Source organism: Lycium barbarum, chromosome 1, assembly GCF_019175385.1.
Source record: "Lycium barbarum isolate Lr01 chromosome 1, ASM1917538v2, whole genome shotgun sequence".
Lineage (NCBI taxonomy): Eukaryota > Viridiplantae > Streptophyta > Magnoliopsida > Solanales > Solanaceae > Lycium > Lycium barbarum.
The window spans coordinates 16,980,836-17,002,357 of record NC_083337.1 but is presented as its reverse complement, the minus strand read 5'-3'; the positions used below and the strand labels follow the sequence as shown (position 1 = coordinate 17,002,357).

At 33.8% G+C, this 21,522-nt stretch overlaps 1 long non-coding RNA gene across 2 annotated transcripts; it reads left to right on the top strand.

The window, feature by feature from the left end:
- The first annotated feature begins 10,501 nt into the window (after nt 1–10,501).
- Nucleotides 10,502–18,661, top strand: LOC132632676 (uncharacterized). 2 transcript variants are annotated; one of them, XR_009579453.1, is made up of 3 exons: nt 10,502–11,003; nt 17,429–17,539; nt 18,382–18,661. It is a non-coding gene; the product is annotated as an uncharacterized LOC132632676 (long non-coding RNA). The 2 variants fall into 2 exon arrangements; XR_009579454.1 differs by lacking the exon at nt 10,502–11,003 and having other exon boundaries at nt 13,919–17,539.
- Nucleotides 18,662–21,522: the final 2,861 nt, after the last annotated feature.

Genomic DNA, 21,522 nt, shown 5'->3' with positions numbered 1-21,522 from the left:
TGACGCTTCCGTCAAGTAAAACATGAAAAACCTTTCAATAAAACTCATTCATCAAATCAGGGACTTCTCCCTTATTGTTAATTCAAATAAAACTTTTAGTCAAAGTAAAATCTCTAAAAATAAAGCATAAAAACACATCGACCTATATGGTCTCTTTACACAATTGTCGACATCTCGACGCACTATCCACAGGACACTATCTGCAAAAGTCTCTAACATACACGAGATACCATAACATAAGTACTCTGACTCGGCAACACTCCGAACTGAGATGGAGCTCACCAATCCAGCTGATAGCCTGGGAACATCCTATAGCCAATGTCTTCTACTCATCTGTATACACCTGCGTGGCATGAAACGCAGCTCCCAAACAAAGGGGGTCAGTACGAATAGTGTACTGAGTATGTAAGGCATGAATATCAACATAATAAGAAGTATAGAACATAACAGGGGATAAAGATGACCTGTACATTTGATTGCCTCTTAAGGCGGATACCATACATGCAGCTTTAACCTTTTTAAATCAATATGTACATAAAATCATGGAAGACATCTGAGACATTTCAATGAATGTGCAAAGATAAATAAATCATTATGGCTATATCAACAAAACACATATATCTATAGAAATGCCACAACATAGGCCACATTGTCACCCCTAAAAACATCACAACATAGGCCACAGCGTCACCCCCTGTCAACTGTGCCTTATATATATATATATATATAAACATCACATCATAGGCCACAACGTCACCCCTGTCAACTGTGCCTTATATATATAAACATCACATCATAGGCCACAGCGTCACCCCCTGTCAACTATGCCTTTTATATGTACATGAAGAATGAGAATAAGTGTAGTGCATAAGCAAAATGAAATAATAGAACTCTGTAATATCACAAAATAACTATATACATATATTATATTCATAGCATGCATGGGAGTTCAAATAAAATCCACTACTTTAGCGGAGTGACGTAAGGTCGGTAACCTCCGATTATATCATGGAACAATCATCATCACTCTATCTCACCTTGAAGGAACAATTATTATAAGGTGAAACCAATAACAATGAATAAAATTGAGAAAATCATGAAATAAGCTCAATAATTTCATAAAAGCATTGATCTCATAACTTGAGACTTTTAACCATAAAATCATCATCATCATCATAATCATCATAGAAAATATTCTCATCTTTGACATCATCATTATCATCGTAAAAACATGTTCATCGGTGTTATCATAAGAGCTCACAGGATCATAAATCTCTGGTTTGGAAAATACGGGCATTTTGGAAAACATTTATGGATTATCGAGAAAGGAATCATGCCTTGGAGTCATAAACTTCTATCTTTTGAAAACAAAGGAGTTATGGAAGCATTTATGAAATCGTACCATAGGGATCTTGTCTTTGAAAGAAAGGGACGAGCCTTAATATACCCGATTGATGTCTTACGAATTAACGCTTATTCTCTCGAGCTTGCAAATCTACACTCAAGAGAAATTATACTACCGTTAGACTTATCATCATATGCCTATCTCAAGTCCTTAAACCAAACTCTTTTAGAATCTGCTTAAATTCGGGCAGCATCTCCCCTGTTTATATGCATAGCCCGAAATCACAATCCAGCAACCAACAACAACAACAACAATACCAACATCAACAACAATATTATCAATACCAATATATTCCATAAAACATCTCACACGATGTTTTTCAACATACAACAACAATATACACTTCCTTTCTTCCTAATCAAAGAGCATAATCTCATCAACACACCAACAACATTAGATACCATCTCTATACATGTAAATCAGCCCAGCCACATGGCCACAACATACTCAAAACAGTCCATAAACACAACAATTACAACACGACACTTTATAACATTTCCTCCATAACTATTTTCACTTTTAAAACTTGCTAAACCTTCAAATCAACTCAACATAAGAGATAGGATGAAGAACATACCTTATACTTGAATAAATTCATCCACACCAACTTTCTTCAAGACCAAACTTACCACAACATCAAGTAGAAGCAAGAACAATCACCTTTCATGGACTAGTTTGGTGTAATCTTGTTAAAGTCTTGATTTAATGGGCTATAAATGTTTAGGGGTTGTGTTAGGAAGTTTCTAGGACTAGTGAGAATGTAAAAAATGCTGAAAAAAATAGAGTTAATGGGGGGTATTTATACCCCTCATAGGTCGGTTCCACCGACCTTCTCAAGTGGGACCCGCGGAAGCCATTTGACAGCTTAGAGTCTTTATCATAAAATGGTCATAATTCTTAATCCTGATATCGTATGAGGGCCCAAGACCTATGGTTGGAAATCTCTTTCAATTATATACAACTTTCATTTTTGGGGTGTTTCTAAATTCCAAACTTATAATAGCGTTTTGGCCCCTTCAAGTCAGATCATCCGAAAACGTATGCTTAAATCATCCTTCTGGAGGGCTTATGCCCATATTTGGCTTAAGGGTCCTTCTTAAGATTTGCTCAACTTCCCATGTACTGCCCATATCACTTTTCATATGTCCTTTATAAAACCCGACATATGGGCTCCACCTTAACTTGCGGTTACGAGGGCTATTCATCAAGTAACGTGTTAACTGATTTACTCCATGCGGTCTCCAAATGTCATATATATATATATATATATATATATATATATATTCTTATACTCAGATCATATAATCTTCATCCCTGATCCTTGTATAACTTTGCTCTCCCTTGAGCTCATACTAAGCCGTCTACAATCTTGGTAACACGAAATTTTTCGGAGTGTAACAGTCAGGACACTGTTCCAGCAGCTGCTACTCCAAGTTCCGGGCCCTCCACAGTTCCATCCACTTCTTTGAGGCCTGAGCCTTTGACTGCCCCTGCTACTACTTCAAGTCCTTCTTCCTCCATTCCTGTGTCTACTTCAGCTTCCCGACGGCAAAGGATCACTAGTGAGGGTATGTGGTTGATTAGAGCGGCAGATGCCAAGGTGAACCAACTTGTGGACCGCATCCTGAACTATGTCAAATAGGCGATAGAAGCAGCTATGAGACCCTATTTAGATGCAGTCAAAGAGGTCTAACGAGAGCAAGAGTAGATTAAGGGGCGTGTTAAGGCAATTGAGCTCTGACTTGAACGCATTGACGGTGGTGGTGGTGATGGTCTCCTAGCCATTCGAGCAGACATGGAAAAGGTCAAGGCAGATATTCAAGGGCTAAAAATCCCTGATATGGAGCCTAGTGCACCCATTCTACCATCGGGCGTGGACCTATTCTCTCCTAGGCCCACCAAACTACTGGATGATGAGTTGCCTGAGGGGTCAGAGGAGAACGTGGATGAAGAAGAAGAAATTGAGGAGGAGGAGAGTGAGGCAGAATCTGAGTATGAGGGTGATATTGACCCAGTTTTGGAGAGCGCCCGCCAGGAGGCATTCGCAGCGGGTGTTGATGAGGCTGATATAGACACCATTGTGGCAATACAGCAGTCTCTTGATACACAGTAAGGGATTGACAGCACGAGTACTGATACAGTGCCAGTACATCCTCCGCTCCCACAGCCAGTAAGTCCTGAGACCCTCACACCTTCATCTGCGGAGCCGTTAAGTGGTGACCCTGCTGATATTGAACCTATGTTTGTCCCACCTTTGGAGGTCCTTCCTGCTGATCAGACTCCCCCTGTACATATGGAGTCTAATGTTTCTCCCCCAGAATCTACTCAGACGGACGCTTGGAGCATCTCCAGGAAGCTACTCACCTTTTGTTTTACATTTGATGCATTGGGGACAATGCATGTTTATTTTGTTGGAAGTGGGGGTAACTCATGTTTTGAGGTGTTGGCAGTGTGGATGTTTTTGGCACTCTTGGGTTTTCTTTGCCGGTGTTCTTTTTTGAGAGTTTTTATTTTATGTTGAACCTGGAATGTTTAGGTTGTTTTTTAGTATAGCAAAGTGTTTTGACTTATATAGTGATGGTTTAATCAGTTAATGGCATGTACTTGTGCTATCTTTTGAAAATATACCTCTCCAAAATGTTTTAGTTGTGCAGAAGTATTTGAAAGTGAATGGTTAACTTGCATGACTCATTTGGTGACTTTATGCTCATTAGAAACTGAATTGTGAATGATTGTTGCCTTGAAGTACTAGGTTGGATAGTGAAATAAAAAAAATAGTGAAGTGATCCATGTGCCATGTGTTGTGAGGTGTGTTTATTCTAGTGTTGTGCATGATTGTGATCTAGAACTTGCCCGAAAAGTGTTTCAAGGAGAAATCTTAAACAACACTTGGTTTGAAATAGGATATTAGGCTTTCCTTGGACCGTTTCTAAGCCTTAAATTTCCTACCCTTTGCCTATTTTCCATAGTTAACCCCCTTTGAGCCTTGAACCTTTTGCTTGATACCCATATTACAAGCCTTACGCTTTTGTTCTTATTGACCTACCTTTTGGCACCATACCTCCCTAAATGATTCAAATTTGCAAACGTCGGCTTAAAGCCTAAGTTTGGGGTGGCGGTTGGTAAGTGTTGATGTGGAAGTCGTGTAAGAGGTGAAAAGGCGAGAAAAAAAAATCAAACAAACAAAAGCAAAAAAACGGTTTTCTTGCTAGTGAAATAAAAGTTGTGAATAAAGGAATGACTAGTTGGTGACATAAAAAGAGAAAGAAATGGGTGAATAAGTTGAAGGAGGTGTGTTTTGATAGAATGTAGTGCTTAGGGAGGTCTTGAGTCACTCTTATCCAACGTTTACCCTACCTTAACCAAAATCCTACAATACAACCTGCAAGTCCTAATTGATTTCGAACAAAATGTGTTTACATTAGTGGAGAAACATGTCACGACCCAACTAGGGGCCATGACGGGTACCCGGAGCTGACTATCGAGCACCACTCATTACGCTAGTCATCTTACTCATCCCGAACACATATAGACTCCGAGATAATACATAAATATACGTAAGCCCTCACGGCTGCAAAATGATATACAAAATATACACTGATGGATTCATGAGACCACTACAACCCACGCGTACGTATCTACGAGCCTCTACTAGATTACTGTGACATAAGGACTGGACAGGACCCCGTCGTGCCCAAATATATACACAAAATAATATCTCAAAAAAGGCACCTCCGGAATAATGGAGTGCTCCTGTAAGTCTGCTGAGTAGCTCCTAGGAATCTGGGCTACCTCCATGTCTACTTGTAGGCATGAACACAGTGTCCAAAAGAAAAGGATGTCAGTACGAACTTTGTACTGAGTATGTAAGGCATGAACAATAATAACATATCGAAGAGATAAGGAAACATCAAGAAAGGAAACAACTTGTAACTGAATATCACTTAAGACAGAGTAATGCATGCTAACTTACATCATAAACAATATCATATCAAGTATGCATATATAAGCTGCCCGACCATATAGGTACGGTGTGATCATCATTAGCCCGCGTCCAGGCCTCCCGCGTCCGGGGTAGACATCTCATGTCGCCTACTAGTAGTGTCTGCCCATGCCCTCTAGACATGGTGTAGACGCTGCCCACCTTAGCGGTGTCTACCCGGCCATATAGGTACGGTGTAATCTAATTATCATATACTTATCATAAAGCATGTATACGAACTCAAAGACGACTATAACTCTATCGGGGTGACGTAAGGTCGAGAACCCCCGATTTCCATTATGGCGTAGTCATGAGCATCTTGCCTCACCTTGAAGGAACTAGCATTATAAGGTGAGTGTAACAGCAATGAGCCACATCAAAGGATCATATAAGGATCATTAGCTTCGTAAAAGTATCATATCATGAGCTTTAGAATCTTTAGACTAAGACTCATCATCATCATTATCATATTTGTAACATATCTCTTATCTTTATCTCATAAGAAGCTCTTTATGAATATAGATTCACAGTTTCCGGAATGTAAGAAGGTCATGGAAAGATAAAGGAAATCATGTCATAGGAATCATGCCTTAGAAAAGAAAGGACTAGCCTTACATACCTTTTCGCCTTTCTAACTTGCCGACTAAACACTTCCTTCCAAGTTCGTAATTCTACATTCAAAGGAATTCGTGCTAGGATTAGATAATCGGAAACATACTTAAGCTTAAGCTAGAGCTAACGAAAATTGGGCAGCATCTCCTTTGTTTCTACAACTTCCTCCATATGATATATCAACTTCCAAACATCAATAACAACACTCATAATATCACAATCCATAACTTGACAAGATCGACATTATCCAATTTTCAAAATTCTCTCTCAAAGGCATTCATAACCATAGCCATAATATAACACCACATTCATCCCTCATATAATGTTTCTCCCATATTCTTAATATCATTTATAACGTAATTATACTCATAACATCTCAAGAATTATGATTCATATCAACTATTATTCAAGAATACCACAATTTCCATATTTGAACTCCATGTTGTACTTTCTTCTTCAACTCAACCATTCAATATTCTTAATAACATGAATTGCTCATAAAACTTACCTTTGATTGTGAAGGAATGGTTTTTGGATAGAGAGGCTTCACTTGGAGAAAACCCTAGTTCCTCTTCTAAAGAAATTCTTGACTTCTAGCAACCCCAAAGAGCTTCCTTGCACTTGATTTCCTTGGATTGGTGATATTGATCTTTGATTTCGCTCAAGTTCTTGTAGATGAAATCTATAGAACCTTCTAGGGAGTTGGAGAGAAGTGGAGAAGTGGAAAGAATGATAAATTGGAAGTGGAAACATGTATTTATACTTGAAAATTATGCAGCCCGACGGGACTTATACGGACCCTTATATGGTCCGTATAACATTATACGGTCCGTATAACATTATACGGTCCGTATAAGTGTCTGTATTTCACCATCAGGGAAAACATCTTTTCTGTTGGGGGTTAGATGGACCCTCATACAGACCGTATAAAGTTATACGGACCGTATAAGTGGTCGTATAACTCCACTCTTCTGAAATCATTTTCGTCGTTTCGTTTGATCTCCAATCCTTATGGAACCTTCTTAGCACTTGTTTATCACTTCATTAACAATCTAAGGAGTGTTATAACTCTTCTTCAAGACATCATTAAGTCAACCTTAGTTCGGTACTTTTCAAAACCCTTCCAAAAAACGACTTATACTTAACATTCGTCAACGAACTCTCTTCTCTTGCTTCAACCGTCTTTGGAATCTTAATTAGAACCGTTAAGTACTACTTCTTACTTGTAGAAATGCCATATACTTCTTACCCTACGTTAGTCTATCTACCATACGACGACATGAAATTTTTTCGAGGTGTAACAAAACACTTGAAGGGCAAGCCTGTGGCATCACATTTGTGCACTTGTACATCTTTTGTGAGTGTGAGTTGTTCTCTTCTTCTTCATCTTTTCTCCTTTGTGTTGTTGTAAATGTGTGTGTTTTGGGAGTTTCTTTGGTCTTTCGTGAGGGCATGTGGATTGCAACACTTAATGAAATAATTACTTCTCGGCTTAGGATTCTTGGCCACTTACTTAAGGCTAATATCATTGTGTCACCGATTAAAGCGGTTAGTTAATCCTCAAATTTGAGTGAATGCACCATATTTTGCAAAAAGAAGAATGAGGGGTAATCATATCTTAAATGCATGCTTGTAACTGATCACTATCACCAATGTAGCCATTATCATTTTGAAATGCTTGAACACTTGTCATGTGGTTATGGTTTTGTGTAAGATGCTTGAGGACAAACAAAAGTTTAAGTTTGGGGGTGTTGATGTGCCTTGAAATTACAGCACATTCGATGCTAATTCTTTATGCTTTTGTGACTCTTCAAGTACTTTTGGTGTTACTTTTCTTGTGTTTGTGTCATTTTGTAGAATAAAATGTTCGGAGAGTATAACGAAGCAAAATGGAGCAAAAGAGGCTAAGGATGAATGAAAGCATGACCTGCAGTTCGCAGGTCATACATGCGAGATGCAGATGGGACACAGAACGTGACAGTCACTTTGGACAAATTGGAATTGGAAGCAGCACCTGCGAGCAGCATCTTCGAGACACAGGTGCCACTTGCGAGATACATATGATGTCGCAGATGCTTCCACTCATTCAGTGAAGAACGTACCACCTGCTGCTCGCATGTTATGGACGCAGGGGTATTTTTGTCCAAAGTTGGTGCACGTTTTTGGGATGTTATAAATACTCTCCTAGGGTTTTGTAAAAGGCATTTTATATTCAGTTTCTTCTCTCTTTGTAGTAAAGGCGCTTAGCATTGGTTGTTGAAGACTTTAAAGAGGAATCTTGCACTTTTTGTCTTCTTCTTCATAACTCATTGAAAGCTTTATGCATATTTACTTTACTCTTGTCATTTATTTAATGAAAATGAGTAGCTAAATCATTAGCTAAGGTTGTGGGACGAAATGTATTAGTTATGTGATTGGGTTTTTGTATTCCAACTATATTTGTGTGTTAAAAGGTATTTTCTATTAACTCTTCATGCTTGAACTACTCTTAATGGTGGCCAACATTATTTGTGCCTAAATACTTGTACTTTGCTTGGAAAAGAAAGTGTAAGTTAGGAAAAGAGTTAACAGCAAGAATTTGGGGCTTTAAACCTCATCTAATAGCTTGATCTAGGAATAGGAAAGCTACTTGAGACTAGAAATGGGTATTCTTATTTGCAAGATTCTAAGGCTTGGAAAAGCTTAGTAATGAGATTTATTAATTTGGTTGAAAGACTTTTGGTAAAAATTGAGCAACCCATTGTTTACTATATCTAAGCATATAAATAAGTTGAATTGATACCCAATTGCATTACTTTCCTTTGGAACCACAACCTTAGTCCATTTACCAATAGATTATCTTATTAACAACAATTAGCTAGAAATTAGTTAACAAACTTCAAATCAATCATTATTATCCCCCTTTCCCTAGAAATATAGACTAATAGTCGAGCGTTATACTTAGCAAGTATATTTCTTCATTGTATTCTCTGTGAGATTCAACCCCAACCTCGTTGGATTCTATATTTGAACAACGACTGTGATAAGTTAATATTTTCCAACCTATTTCTTCTTTAATCTTAGACTTTTGAATTGTTTGATTGAGAAAATTATGCATTTACTATGGTTTACTTCAATTTTATAGGTTTATATGATTGAGAAGTGATCATGAAGAAATCAAGTGAAAAACAAGTCAAAAAGAGGTCAAAGTGAAGAGAATGACAAAAGTGGCTAAAAGTGCAAACAGTGGCCAGAACTGCAATTTCGAAAATCTGAAAATATGGAGGATGTTTTTGTCATTTTAGTGAGAAAAATTGGGGGAACTACAAAAGAATACATGAGAGATATTATTCTCATCTTTGGCTATTTTCAACACAAGTTTTGGAGACTAGGGTTCATCAACTCACACTTTGGAAGAGAAGATTTGAAGAGTTAGATGAGAAATTTCTTACTCTTTTACTCATTTCTTCAATTCCTTGTTATGTATTGAACATTTAAGCATGTAGTACTCCATTCCATTACTTGAATCTTGTTTATGGAAATATTCTATGATTAAAGTTTGGATTGAAACTCTTGTTTTGCTTATGTATTGAATGATTTTTATTGCTAATGAAGTGAGTTAATGTTGTTTTACTGAATCTTGTTCTTTAATGTTTCTTAAGGGATTAGCTAACCCTAAGAGCCGCCCATTTACTTCGATTTGAGCTCGAGAGAGGAAGATTGAGGTTGGAAAAAATTAATTAACAAGAATTTGGGGCTTTAAAACCCATCTAATAACTTGAGCTAGAGATAGGAAAGTTACTTGAGATTATATTGATTGTGCTTAATATCACACTCTAAGGCTTGAGAAAGCTTAGAGTGAAATTCATTGATTTGGTCGAGAGACTTTTGATGAGATTTTAGAAATCATTATCTAATTAGCATAAACTCACTCATAGTTGCAAAATCGTGAAATACATTGGATCGTTACTTGAGTGTAATTTCCTTTGTATCCATTCTTGTGGCCTTTGATCATTTTACCCACTTTCTAGTTAGTTCTATCTTTGTCAGTTGTTAAAACAAAAATCAAATATTGAAAAAGTGTTTGGCTTAGCGTAGTTGGTGATAATTCCTTACTTGTTTAAATCGCCTATTATATTGTTCCCTGTGGGATCGACCCCGACTCATAGTTGGGTAAATTATATTGCATACGAACGTGTACACTTTCTCTTTGAGGAGTAGATTTGGAGGTTATCAGACCGCTTTACTCCTATTTTAAAGGTGTAATTTGGACGTATCAATATCCGATATACATTCACTACGGAACGTTAAAAGGGAAACCTACTTATCTAGATGCGATTAATCCTTATTTGCCAATCTTAGAGTTTTTCATCATATAGACATTCGTCATTCATGTGGGGGATTGTTGGGGTTTTGTTGTGGTGTGAATGAGAAATTGAGTAAAAGAATGGAGGGAAATGAAATTTTGAAAAAAAGTTCCTTTTTACTAAGGAGCTTTGTCCTTCATTGGAAAAAGAGAGGAACATCCTTGTGCTTGTATAGAGAAACACTTTTTCTAGCTCTTAAAGAAGTCTAGTCTCGCGCCTTCGTTGTCGCTCAACATCAGATTTGGTTGTATTTGGATTTGGGCCAAAATAATGTCTTCTCAAACATGCATTTTTGTACCTGTTGATTGTCCAACTCGTGGTTATAAATTCAGAGGCTTCCCGTCAGTTTTTTGCACACAAAAATATGAAACACTCTCACTGTATTTCTACATCATTCTTTGAAAAGAAAACGTAAGTTTCCAGTGTGGGGGTTGCTCGACTAGTTGAGTTTTTCGGAGTTCTGTAACTTGCATTGCCGCCATTTCACAATAATTTCCATTCTATCATTATTATTATATATAAGGGAGGATAGGAAGTTTTTGTAGTTCTCACAGTGCTATATTTGGAATTTCAAAATTTTAATGCGTACGTGTGGCTGCTGTAGTAATATTTGGCCCTGCATAATTTCTTGACCACTCCCACTGGGCCTTCGTAATTGGTGGGTAATGTGACTTTTTGTTGCTCTCTTTTTAGCCTTTATTAAATTATTATTAGTTCTTACGTTGCTGTAAATTTTAAGAAACTTTGCAGCCAAATTTTCTTTTTCAACTGGACCATTTATTAGGTCTCGTTAAACATTTAAACATGTCTCATCCTATGTGCTGTCCTAGAATCAATTTAGGTAAAGTTAAAAAAAAAAACTTTTACTTTATGTACTTGAATTGTTATCTATTACTATTATTTCTATAAAATTAGTAAAATAATTTGTGTACAGACTTTAAACTAAGATTATAAATATAAACTTGTAGTTAATGAAAAGCTTATTATGTTATTTAAATGATTCTAGAAGATGAAAATATAAGTCTCTGCTAATACATGTGTATGAATTTAAAAGTCTGAGTTTGAAATAAATAATTCCATCGACATTGAAAGTTAAACTGTTAAAATTGTAATATGAAATTTTGTTTTTATATATTGGAAATATAGATATTTAAATTTTTACCTATTATGTGAGTTATTATCTTACATATTTTGGAAGTATTTATCCGTCTATCTTTCTCTGTGCAACTTGCTGCATGCTTTCTTTTAAGAAAATTAAACCCACTTTTTATGGGTGAAATAAAAAATAGTTGGTACCAAAATATTTGGAATCCTTTTCATAGATAAGTATTCTCGTTAAAAAAACACACATACACACACATCAATTATGGTTTAGGTTTGAACTTTAATTTCTTTGCATGTATAAGTCATATTTTATAATATTCTTTCTTCTTTCGTAGAATATGTATTGAATCTTGTTTTTCCCATGAAAGAAGTTAAGTTTCAATGACTTTTTGTAGATTAACTTAGAGTGTATTTTTTTTTTTCAAGAATTAATAAATTAGCATCTTTTGAAAGGAAAAAAAAAAAGACAAGAACCTTTATATTTTTCAAATTTATCCAATTAGTTTGCGGGACGAAGAGAAGAAAAAACGAAAAGAGGTTAAATCATGAGTTTTGGTGATTGTATCATGAGGTTATATATTATTCCTGTTGAACTAAAGTACGATTCTCATGTAATTAGTTCTTCTTTTTTGACTCTTTTTTTAGCTGAATTGGATTTTTTTTTTGGGACAATTTTATATTGTGTTGAAATATCTATGATTCATTACGAATACTGAAAGTAGAAATTATTGACTGGTGTCATATAGTGTTGAAATGAAGGTGGCATTAACAGTGAGAATATCATTAAAATCTCTTGTTCGATTAACTAAGAACTAACTTTCAAAGCATAAATCATATATGAAGAACTAAATTGATTCTTCAGGTTCATTTAATGAACTTAGGGATTTTATCTTGTATTTCATCTAAAACTAAGATTAAATCACATTTAATTAGCATAAACTTTTGAATATGATGAGTTAAATTACTGAAATAGATACCGAAGAAATCCATTCTATCAATCACTAATGATTACACGCTTACAAATTCATAAAAATGCCAAAATATTTTTCAATTTATGATATATGTCTAGTTGCATCCCCTTGGTGTTGTAATTATAATTCTTTAAATCATGTAAGGTTAGAAAATATCAAATCACTTGCATCCCCTTGGTGTTGTATTTTCCTGTCAAAACTTGCTTCCTCAGCGATTTTTCTTTCAAACTTATCCAATTACATAACTAAGAAACTCTAATATTAGATTTACTATTCTTATGTGTAGTAAATAAATGTGACACCAACTATACTTCTTTAGTTATAATAATTAGAATTTTTATATTTTGAGTTTGGGCCCGGATTTAACACGAGTCTCCTATAACTAGTGTGAGAAATTAATTCAAATACCTTAGCAACAGTGAGGGAGTTAAAATTTCTTAAGACACAAAAAGAAATTGTGGGCTTGAAATATTTTTGTGTTTCTTCTACTTTTCTGATTTACTGCTTTGACACGGTCTGATAACATAGAGGTTTTACTCTTAATATATATATTCTAACGTACAAAGTAATAACCATCAAAGTGATTTATGATATTTTTTAATATGGTCCTAGATTTGGAAAGGAAAAACTTTAATATTAACGTGGTAAAGAGAGATAGTTGCTCTCATCTAAATCACTGTTACTTCTCTTAATTATATATTCTACATAATTTCAATATATTATTGTAAAAGATGATTAGACGAGAAAAATGCTATACTAGTTATGTAAATTTTACATCTTATATAAATATTGAAGGGACGATTCTTAAATGAGATAATTGAGCGAATATTTTAATATTAATGTACATCCAGGTCTTTGTCTAGACTACTTTCATTCCGTTTATATAAGTATTTGGAGAAAAGGCCTAAATAGTACATTATCTTTGGGTTTAGATCTAAGATCATACACGTTCTTTTACATGAAGCATTAATAGTTCATTATATTTGCATAAGTGATGCACTTTTAGTCAATTACCAAATATTTTGTTAAAAATTTAAAGGAAAGGGGCAAAAATGCCCCTGAACTATTAGAAAAGGTCTAAAAATATTCTTCATTCATCTATTTTGCTAAAAGTATCGCCCTATTCAACTTTTTCGCTCATTTATACCCTTTGACTAACGGTCAACTTTTTAAAAAAATTATTTAAATTACACATGACATTTTATTACTGTAAAATTAATTTATTTTAAAAACAATCTGGAAAATGGGTTTTTAGAATCAGAAAAATGATTTTTTAAAACCCGTTATTTAAAAAAAATGGAAAACATGATTTTTTTAATTAAAATATTTGGAAAAATGGTTTTCTTTTTTAAATCAGGAAAATTGATTTTTTTTCTTTTTGTCCTGAAAAATTTAGATTTCATGATTTTATTTTTAGGACACTTTAAAAAAAAAGAACGAAAAAGTGGATTTTTTTCAAACTCTGAAAAACTGGATTTTTATAACAATCTGAAAAAAATGATTTTTTTTTTTTTTTACAAAAAGTGTGGAAAAACAGTGTAAAAAAAATCCAGAAAGCTATTTTTTAAAAAATCTAGAAGAAAATTATGGAGTACTAGTTTTGCAAATTTTACTTAAAAAATCATTTTTTCAGATTTATAAAATCCAAATTTCAATAAAATAAATAAATCAATTTTCCCTATTTAAAGAAAATAGTGTTTTCCACCCTTTTTGTTTAAAAAAAATCAGTTTCATATTTAAAAAAATTCCACATTTGTTAATGAAAATCCAATCCTTTAAAAAAAAAAGGCTTACCACATTTTTAAAAAAAAATTATTGTTCCAGATTTTATAAAAAAATCAATTTTTTCAGATTTAGAAAATCGGACTAGTAATAAAATGCCATGTGTAATTTAAATATTGTTTTTTTAAAATTTAGTGTTGACCGCTAGTCAAAGAGCATAAATGAGCCAAAAATTGAACTGAGGGTATATTTAGCAAAACAGATAGATGAAGGATATTTTAGATCTTTTTTAATAGTTCAAGGGCATTTTTGCCCTTTTCAGTTAAATTTTTAACAGAATATTTGGGAGTTGACTAAAAGTGCGATACTTATGCAAATATAATGGACTATTAATACTCCATGTAAAAAAACATGTATGATTTTAATTCCAAATTAAAAAATAATGTACTATTTTTGTCCCTTTCTCTGACTAATTGCATCACTTTAACACTTCACATCAACAAATCAATCATATTAAAATAAATGGGCTATTTCTAGCGGAAATCATAAGATTTCATTGCGTCACGCAATTTGTGTACTAAATTTAAGCGGACAATTGATTTGCTCTACATTATGTTAATGGTAACATGCCATTTGTCTTATTGATAGCACTATTAGATATGAAGACAATGGCGACTGATTTCTTCACTTTCTATGTCTAATTCATAAAGTTATTGGAATATTTCTTTTTCTATGTTTTACGAGTCGTAATTAAACAGTGTAAAAAGAACTATAATTTGATATTAGACTTCTTTATCTTTTTTCCTTAATAAATTCTTAGAGTATGATGGTTCACCGTTCATGCTTGGCCGTATGATCTTTTCATATTGAGCTAATTTCTGTTTTTTTTTTTGTTTCATTTTCATCATCTCATATTTATAATTTAGTACTTAATGATTGTGTTAGTATCCTACTTCAACATATGTATTTGATTCGACTTTCTTGATCTCTTTTGTATTTGATTCAACTTTTTTGATCTCCCCTCTTTTCATGCACATCATCACTTTTCTTTACTACCTAAATTATTGGTTTTAGTGATTCTACTGTATTGTGATTTGTGACTGAGAATTTTAATGATAAGATAAAAGTCTCACTCTTCATCTTTTTGTTATATTCAATGTATATTTGAAACAACAACAATAACAACCATGATGATGATGAGGAGGATGATGGTAGTAGCAGCAACAATATCAGCTTGAATTTTTCCCCTAAACTTAGCACCTTCTTCTTGTGGAATAAAGTTTTCTTTTATCTATAAATAGGAGGCTTTCTTACCCCAATTGTATGAATAGATTATTGAGAATAAAAATCTCTACAACTTTCTCCATCTCTTATTATTATTATTATTATTATTATTATTATTATTATTATTATTATTATTATTATTATTATTATTATTATTATCATTTTATAACATAACTGATGACGTGACCAAAAACATTATTCCTAACGGCCAAAAGGATCATCGAGTGATGTTTGATTGAAATAATGGGAGTTGTCTCTATTCATTGTCTTACCATTTTTAATGCACGACCCTCAACAATGTAAGTTACTATTGCTTTTGGCCTCAAGTTCTTTGATTTTTTTTAAAAAAAAAAAAAAATTGTTAAAAAAATTGAAAATAATTTAATTTTAATATTCTATTTTATTCTAAATGTAAGTGTTTTATAGCCACATACATTATGATATATTTAAGATTAGACGTTTTAAAAGTTCTATAATCACTCAAAATATTATGTGACATATTTAAGACCACAAGATTTATTTTTCTTAGATTTTGTATCTAGTTAAATAGGCATATATAAAATGGAAGGGCAGAGTAGTTTGTGATGAAGAGTTTGTCTAGAGTTTTAGTTATATACATTATTAGTGTAAATTTGTTTTACATTGCTAGGTCACACTAAAATTAGGGCAATGGCCTTTTTTTGGGTCTGCTATGAGTTTTTAGCCACCATTTCAACAGTAACAAGGAAATAGTCACACTTTAATGTGAAAATTAGCAATTTCAAACAAAAATAACCCTACTTAAAACATGGAAGAATTTACAAAGTTTGAACCCCATGACATGTTCCTTGGTTTTGAAAACTTATAAAGGTATGAAACCAATGAATCCTTTCTTGGTTTTGAAACTCCAGCAAAATATTGAACCTAATGAGACCTTCCTTGGTTTTGAAAACTTATAAAGGTGTAATGACCCTCCGGATCATTTTGAGCTTTTATAATATTTGTTCCCAAAATACCCTTCTCGTAGAATTAAAATAGTATTTTTGACTTGCGAGGATGGGTGGCGAAGTTCCCGAGGCAATCGGGTGAGTATCAGAAAAGAATTAGTGAAAAAGGAAGCTTGACCAAAGTCAATAGCGAGGTAAATGGGTCTGTATCGGAGTTTCGTCGATTTGATTAGGTCCGAAATGTGATTTTTGACTTAGTTGAGTAGTTGGTTCGGGTCCCTGGGGGCTCAGGTGAGTTTTGAACCTTAGGTTGGAAACTAGTTAAGTTTAAAGTTTAGAGTTGACCACGGTCAACATCGTGTCAACACGGCCCCGTTTCGACGTTTGGAGTGAGCGAGCAGGTTCGTAGCGTATTGTGTGACTGGAATGCATATTTGATATATGTCCGGGAGGTTCCAGATGAGTTCCACATGTTAATTGAAAGATTGAAGACACCAGAAATTTCTGGTATCTGGTGTGACCGCAATTGCGTTGAGGGAGCACAATCGCGCTCAAGGGAGAGATTTTTTGTCAGCGCTATCGCACTATAGGGGTGGGATCACTCAGTAGGGGATATTTCGGTCAGAGCGACTGCGCTGTGGGTGGGATTCTTCGTCAACGTATCGCGCTAGCTTGAGTGTATAGGGTGCACTGGGCCACAACGATCACGCCAATTAGGTTTCAGGTGTTAAAAAGGAGCAGAGTCGGGATTTGAGGTTTATTTCACTATTGTTGGTGTTCTAGAGCTTGGATTTAGGTGATCTTGGAGGCTATTTTCTCGTTTTCGGGGGGAGGGGGAGGGGGGTTGGTTAAAATTCTAATTCATATTTTTTATATTACCTCTTGATTTCTTTCATTAATTAGCTTCCTAATCCATGATCTTGAGTGGGAAATTGGGGTTTAGCCTTAGAGTTGAAATTGTGTATTTCTTCGATTTCAAGGTCGATTTGTGGATAGTTTTACCCTTGTGGGCTCGGGTTACCTTTTGGGTTTGTTTTTGAGTTCTAATCAAAGTATTGCAATATGCATGTCAACAGGCTTGTTTACTTACGAATAACGAGTATTTGATAGATCGGGAACAACCCGAGGCTTTGAGGAAAGCGAAGGCGATCTTTTGAGGTTTTTGGAATGTTTGCTCGACATTCGAGGTATGTTAAGACTTCTAGACTTCATTGATGGACATTTTTGCTAATTAAAGATAAAAAATGGAATAGATACTGGGTAAAGGATAAAGAAGGAGGTCTCCTACCTGTGGAGTGACGGGCATTTTTGCGAGTACCGGTGTTGTGAAGGAGAAAGTTTATGATTGTGTAATTATGGATTGTAATCCGAGAATGCCAAAGCATGTGGGCATTAGCTTATAATTTGTTGACTTGGTTGCTCATTGTGTGCTCATATCATTTCATCAAACCCATATATGTGTGTTGTGATTACTTGAGAAATTCTGTATAGTTCATGGCTATGATAGCTTGGCATAACATTCATACATATATAACTGTTCATATCCATTCATTTTAAATGGCATTGAGGTATATGGATCGGGTTGTGCACCGCAATAGGTATATGTATCCGGTTGCATGCCGCAACAAGTATATGCATCGGGTTGCACGCCGCAACAGGTATATAGACCTCGCGAGTCCCCCATGAGTCACGAACTCTCAAAGATTACCGAGGAGTGTCATGTATATATGGTTTAAGAGAGGGTTTGGTACTTAAGGCATGTCATTACATAACATCAAATTGCATTGCATTGCATTGCATCCTCCATTTTTTCATGATTATGTGCTTCATTGATTAATGGACATTACTTGACATTTGACTAACCTTCTTTCGGTGAACACTTGTCTGTTGGGTGTAATGTAGACTTGTAAGATTAAAAGATGGTTTTCTTATAAATTTTGTCACTACTTCTTTGTTGTCGGTCTATGATACATGCTGGGTACACGTGGTTTAGTACTCATTCTGCACTTGTTGTAATTTTGTGGTGCAGATTCGATTCCGAGTACTAGCGGGCCTCGTGGAGCGCATTAAGCTCGAGTACTGTTGATTGGAGATTGTGGTAAGCTGTCTGGTTGTCCCGTAGCACCCTTCTCCCTCTATCCCTTTTATATTTTGTCTTCTAGTATTTAGACAGTGTATTTCCATATTTTCGACAATGTATTTTTGTATTCATACTTGTAGCTTATTGTACTAGCTCTTGTACTTATAACACGAATCTTGGGAGGCTTTGTCGTTTCTGCATTTCTTATTATATGACTTGGTATTAGATATTCTGGAAACCTCTTCTTTTCCTCTAAATAAATTTTAATTGAATTGTAATGGTATTGGTTGTTGGCTTGCCTGTAGGTTGGGAATTATCAGCCATCACAGTTATTGATTTTGGGTCGTGACAAAATATTTGAACCCCATGAATCCTTTCTTGATTTTGAAACTTCAGCAAAATTTTGATGCCCGTGATATATATGTTCCTTTGTTTGAACATACAAAGGCTTGAATTCCACAAAATCGCCCTTGGTTTTGAAACTCCAACAAATTTTTGAAACATTTATTCCTTGATTTTGAGTTTATAAAGATTTGAATCTCATGAATCCTCCTTGGTCCTGAAGCTATGAAGCTTCCCTTAGGTTCTACGTGTTTACCCTTCGAAATTCAGTAGCATTTGTTGGAGTTGTTCGGTGTTTCAATTGGGAGTTTTTTTTTGTCCAAGACGTTTTCGTGTCAAGAGAGTGGCTAAACATTAATAGCTTTTAAAATAGTGACTAATACTTGATAGCATGTGTTTTAAGTGTCTATTTACCTATTTCTTCCCAACTCAAATTCTATTTACAGGTAAACCTCCTTATTCGTAAAATTAAAAAACAAGACATGTTATCTTGTATAACAAATAAAAATAGCATGCTGATTTTAAAAAAGTTTAGACAGATAATGTATATAATTTGAATTTATTTATTATAATTACTACACCTAGTGACTTGATTTTTCTTGAATTAATATTTGTTCTCCTATAGCTTTGGGCATGCGTAATTGATAAATTATGGTGATCTTTAAACCAAAAACATAAACAAATTATGGTGATCCACGAACTTAACATTTAGGGTAAACTTAGTAATAATTGTACCGCACCACATGCTAATTATAATCGATTCTCATTTTGGATCAACGTTACAAAAATGTTTTGTTCTTCCGCAAATTAACAAGATGACGCAAATAGCGTGGTTTTGACGATTGACACTTGTTTTAAAAAGTGTGAGGAAGAGTTAAACAAACAAATTAAAGTTGTTTTCTAATCAAACATCTAGAAATAAAAGCTTTCCATTTTTTGCAGCAATTTGAAAAATTTTCTCTCTTAATGTTTGGTTGAAAATAGTTTTGCCAATAATTTTCTTTTTCTTTTTAAGTTATCTTCATCAAAACTTTTAAGCAAACTATGAAGCAAAAGAGAACTTGACTGCTATGGCGAAAAAACTCCAAAAAGTGAATGCAGAGGTGGATGGAGCATTATAATTTGGGGTTCAATTGAACCCCAAACTTTCGATGCGGTGTATAAATTTATATATAAAAATTTACTAAATTTACAATAACTAGTAGATATGAACACATAACTTTAGAAATATAATAGTTCAATGCTAAAATATTTAAAAGGTTGAACTCCAAGAATTTAAATCCTAGATCCGCCTCTGAGTGAATGCCCATTTACTACTAGGGTGGTAACCTAATCATTAGTCAAAAATACTATTTTTGGTCCCAAATATTAATACCTTTAACCATTTTTTTTTTTTAAAGGTTCAATACGCTCTGATTAAGGTTATTACGTTTGATTCTTTAAAGGTGTGGAAAACCTTAAAAGAAAAATAGTATGAATTTATGTTTAATTCTCACATATCTTACTTTGCAAGTACCAAATTAATACTAAGCGGTGTTAGATTATTTTTTTAGTGGTTCCTAGGTTTAGAAAATAAATTTTTTAAATATTAATGCAGAAGGTAGATGGCAGATAGCTGCTCCCAAAAATTTTAAATTAGATATTCAAGACACCGTTATACTTTTAAATTCATTTTTTTTTAATTAAAATTTACAGTAGCGAGGAGAACGAGTGAATAACTTAAAAGGTCATTGAACTATAGCAAATGTCTCACTAAAGTCATTTATGTTTGTTTTGTATCAAAAAGGTCATTCAAGTTACACTACTTTACCTATAAAGTCATTATATCCAAAAAAGCTAAACAATAATAATTATATAAACCTTCCCCAAGTTTGATTTTGTAACAATTACTTCCTTTGTGATTTACTTGCCTCTCTTATTTTTCTTATGATAATTTTTTTAACCTAATTATTATTAATATAAAAAATAATTAATTTAACCTATTTATCCTTAATTTAAGGTATTTTCTTTTGTGTTTTATGAATTCTGTGAGTCATAATTTATTCTTTGATTAATTGTGAATTCTAAAGAATCTTAAAACCTGGCCTCTCTCTCTCTCTTTTTTTTTTTTTTTTTTTTTTTTTTTTTTTTTGGTGATGGAACATTATGAGTGTTTGTTTTTTAGGTTGTGGTAATTTTGGAGTACTTAAGCTTGTAAGAGAAAATAAGACCAAAAAGTTCTTTTTTTTTTGTTGTGATCGTTACATATTGAACCTTTTTTTTTTTTTTTTTTTTTTTGTGATCATTACATATTGAACCATATGATAATATCTCTTAGAAATTTTGCTAATAAGCTTCAAAATTAAATAAACAAAACAAAGTGAAAAAATATAAGAAGTATTAACCTTTCTTCATGATTGAATTCTGACAGGTCCCCAACGTTAATTTAGTAATTTCTCTAAAGAATATGTATTCCTCAATTAATTTAATTAATTAAGATTAAATTATCAAGTTTCACATACAGAAGTACTAATTAATATTGCATTCCTACTTATGTACCTTAAATTTGTATAAAATTCAATTTTTCAAAAAAAAAAAAAAAAAAGATGTTTACGAAGTTAATTAAGAAAAAAATTATCATAAAGGTACAACATAATGTTTACAATTAATTAGTTGAAACAGAAATATTCACGAACTATAATCTAATTAATTATGCATCAATTAATAATCGTACGGTATGCCTCTAAAATATTTCTATTCCAAAAATGC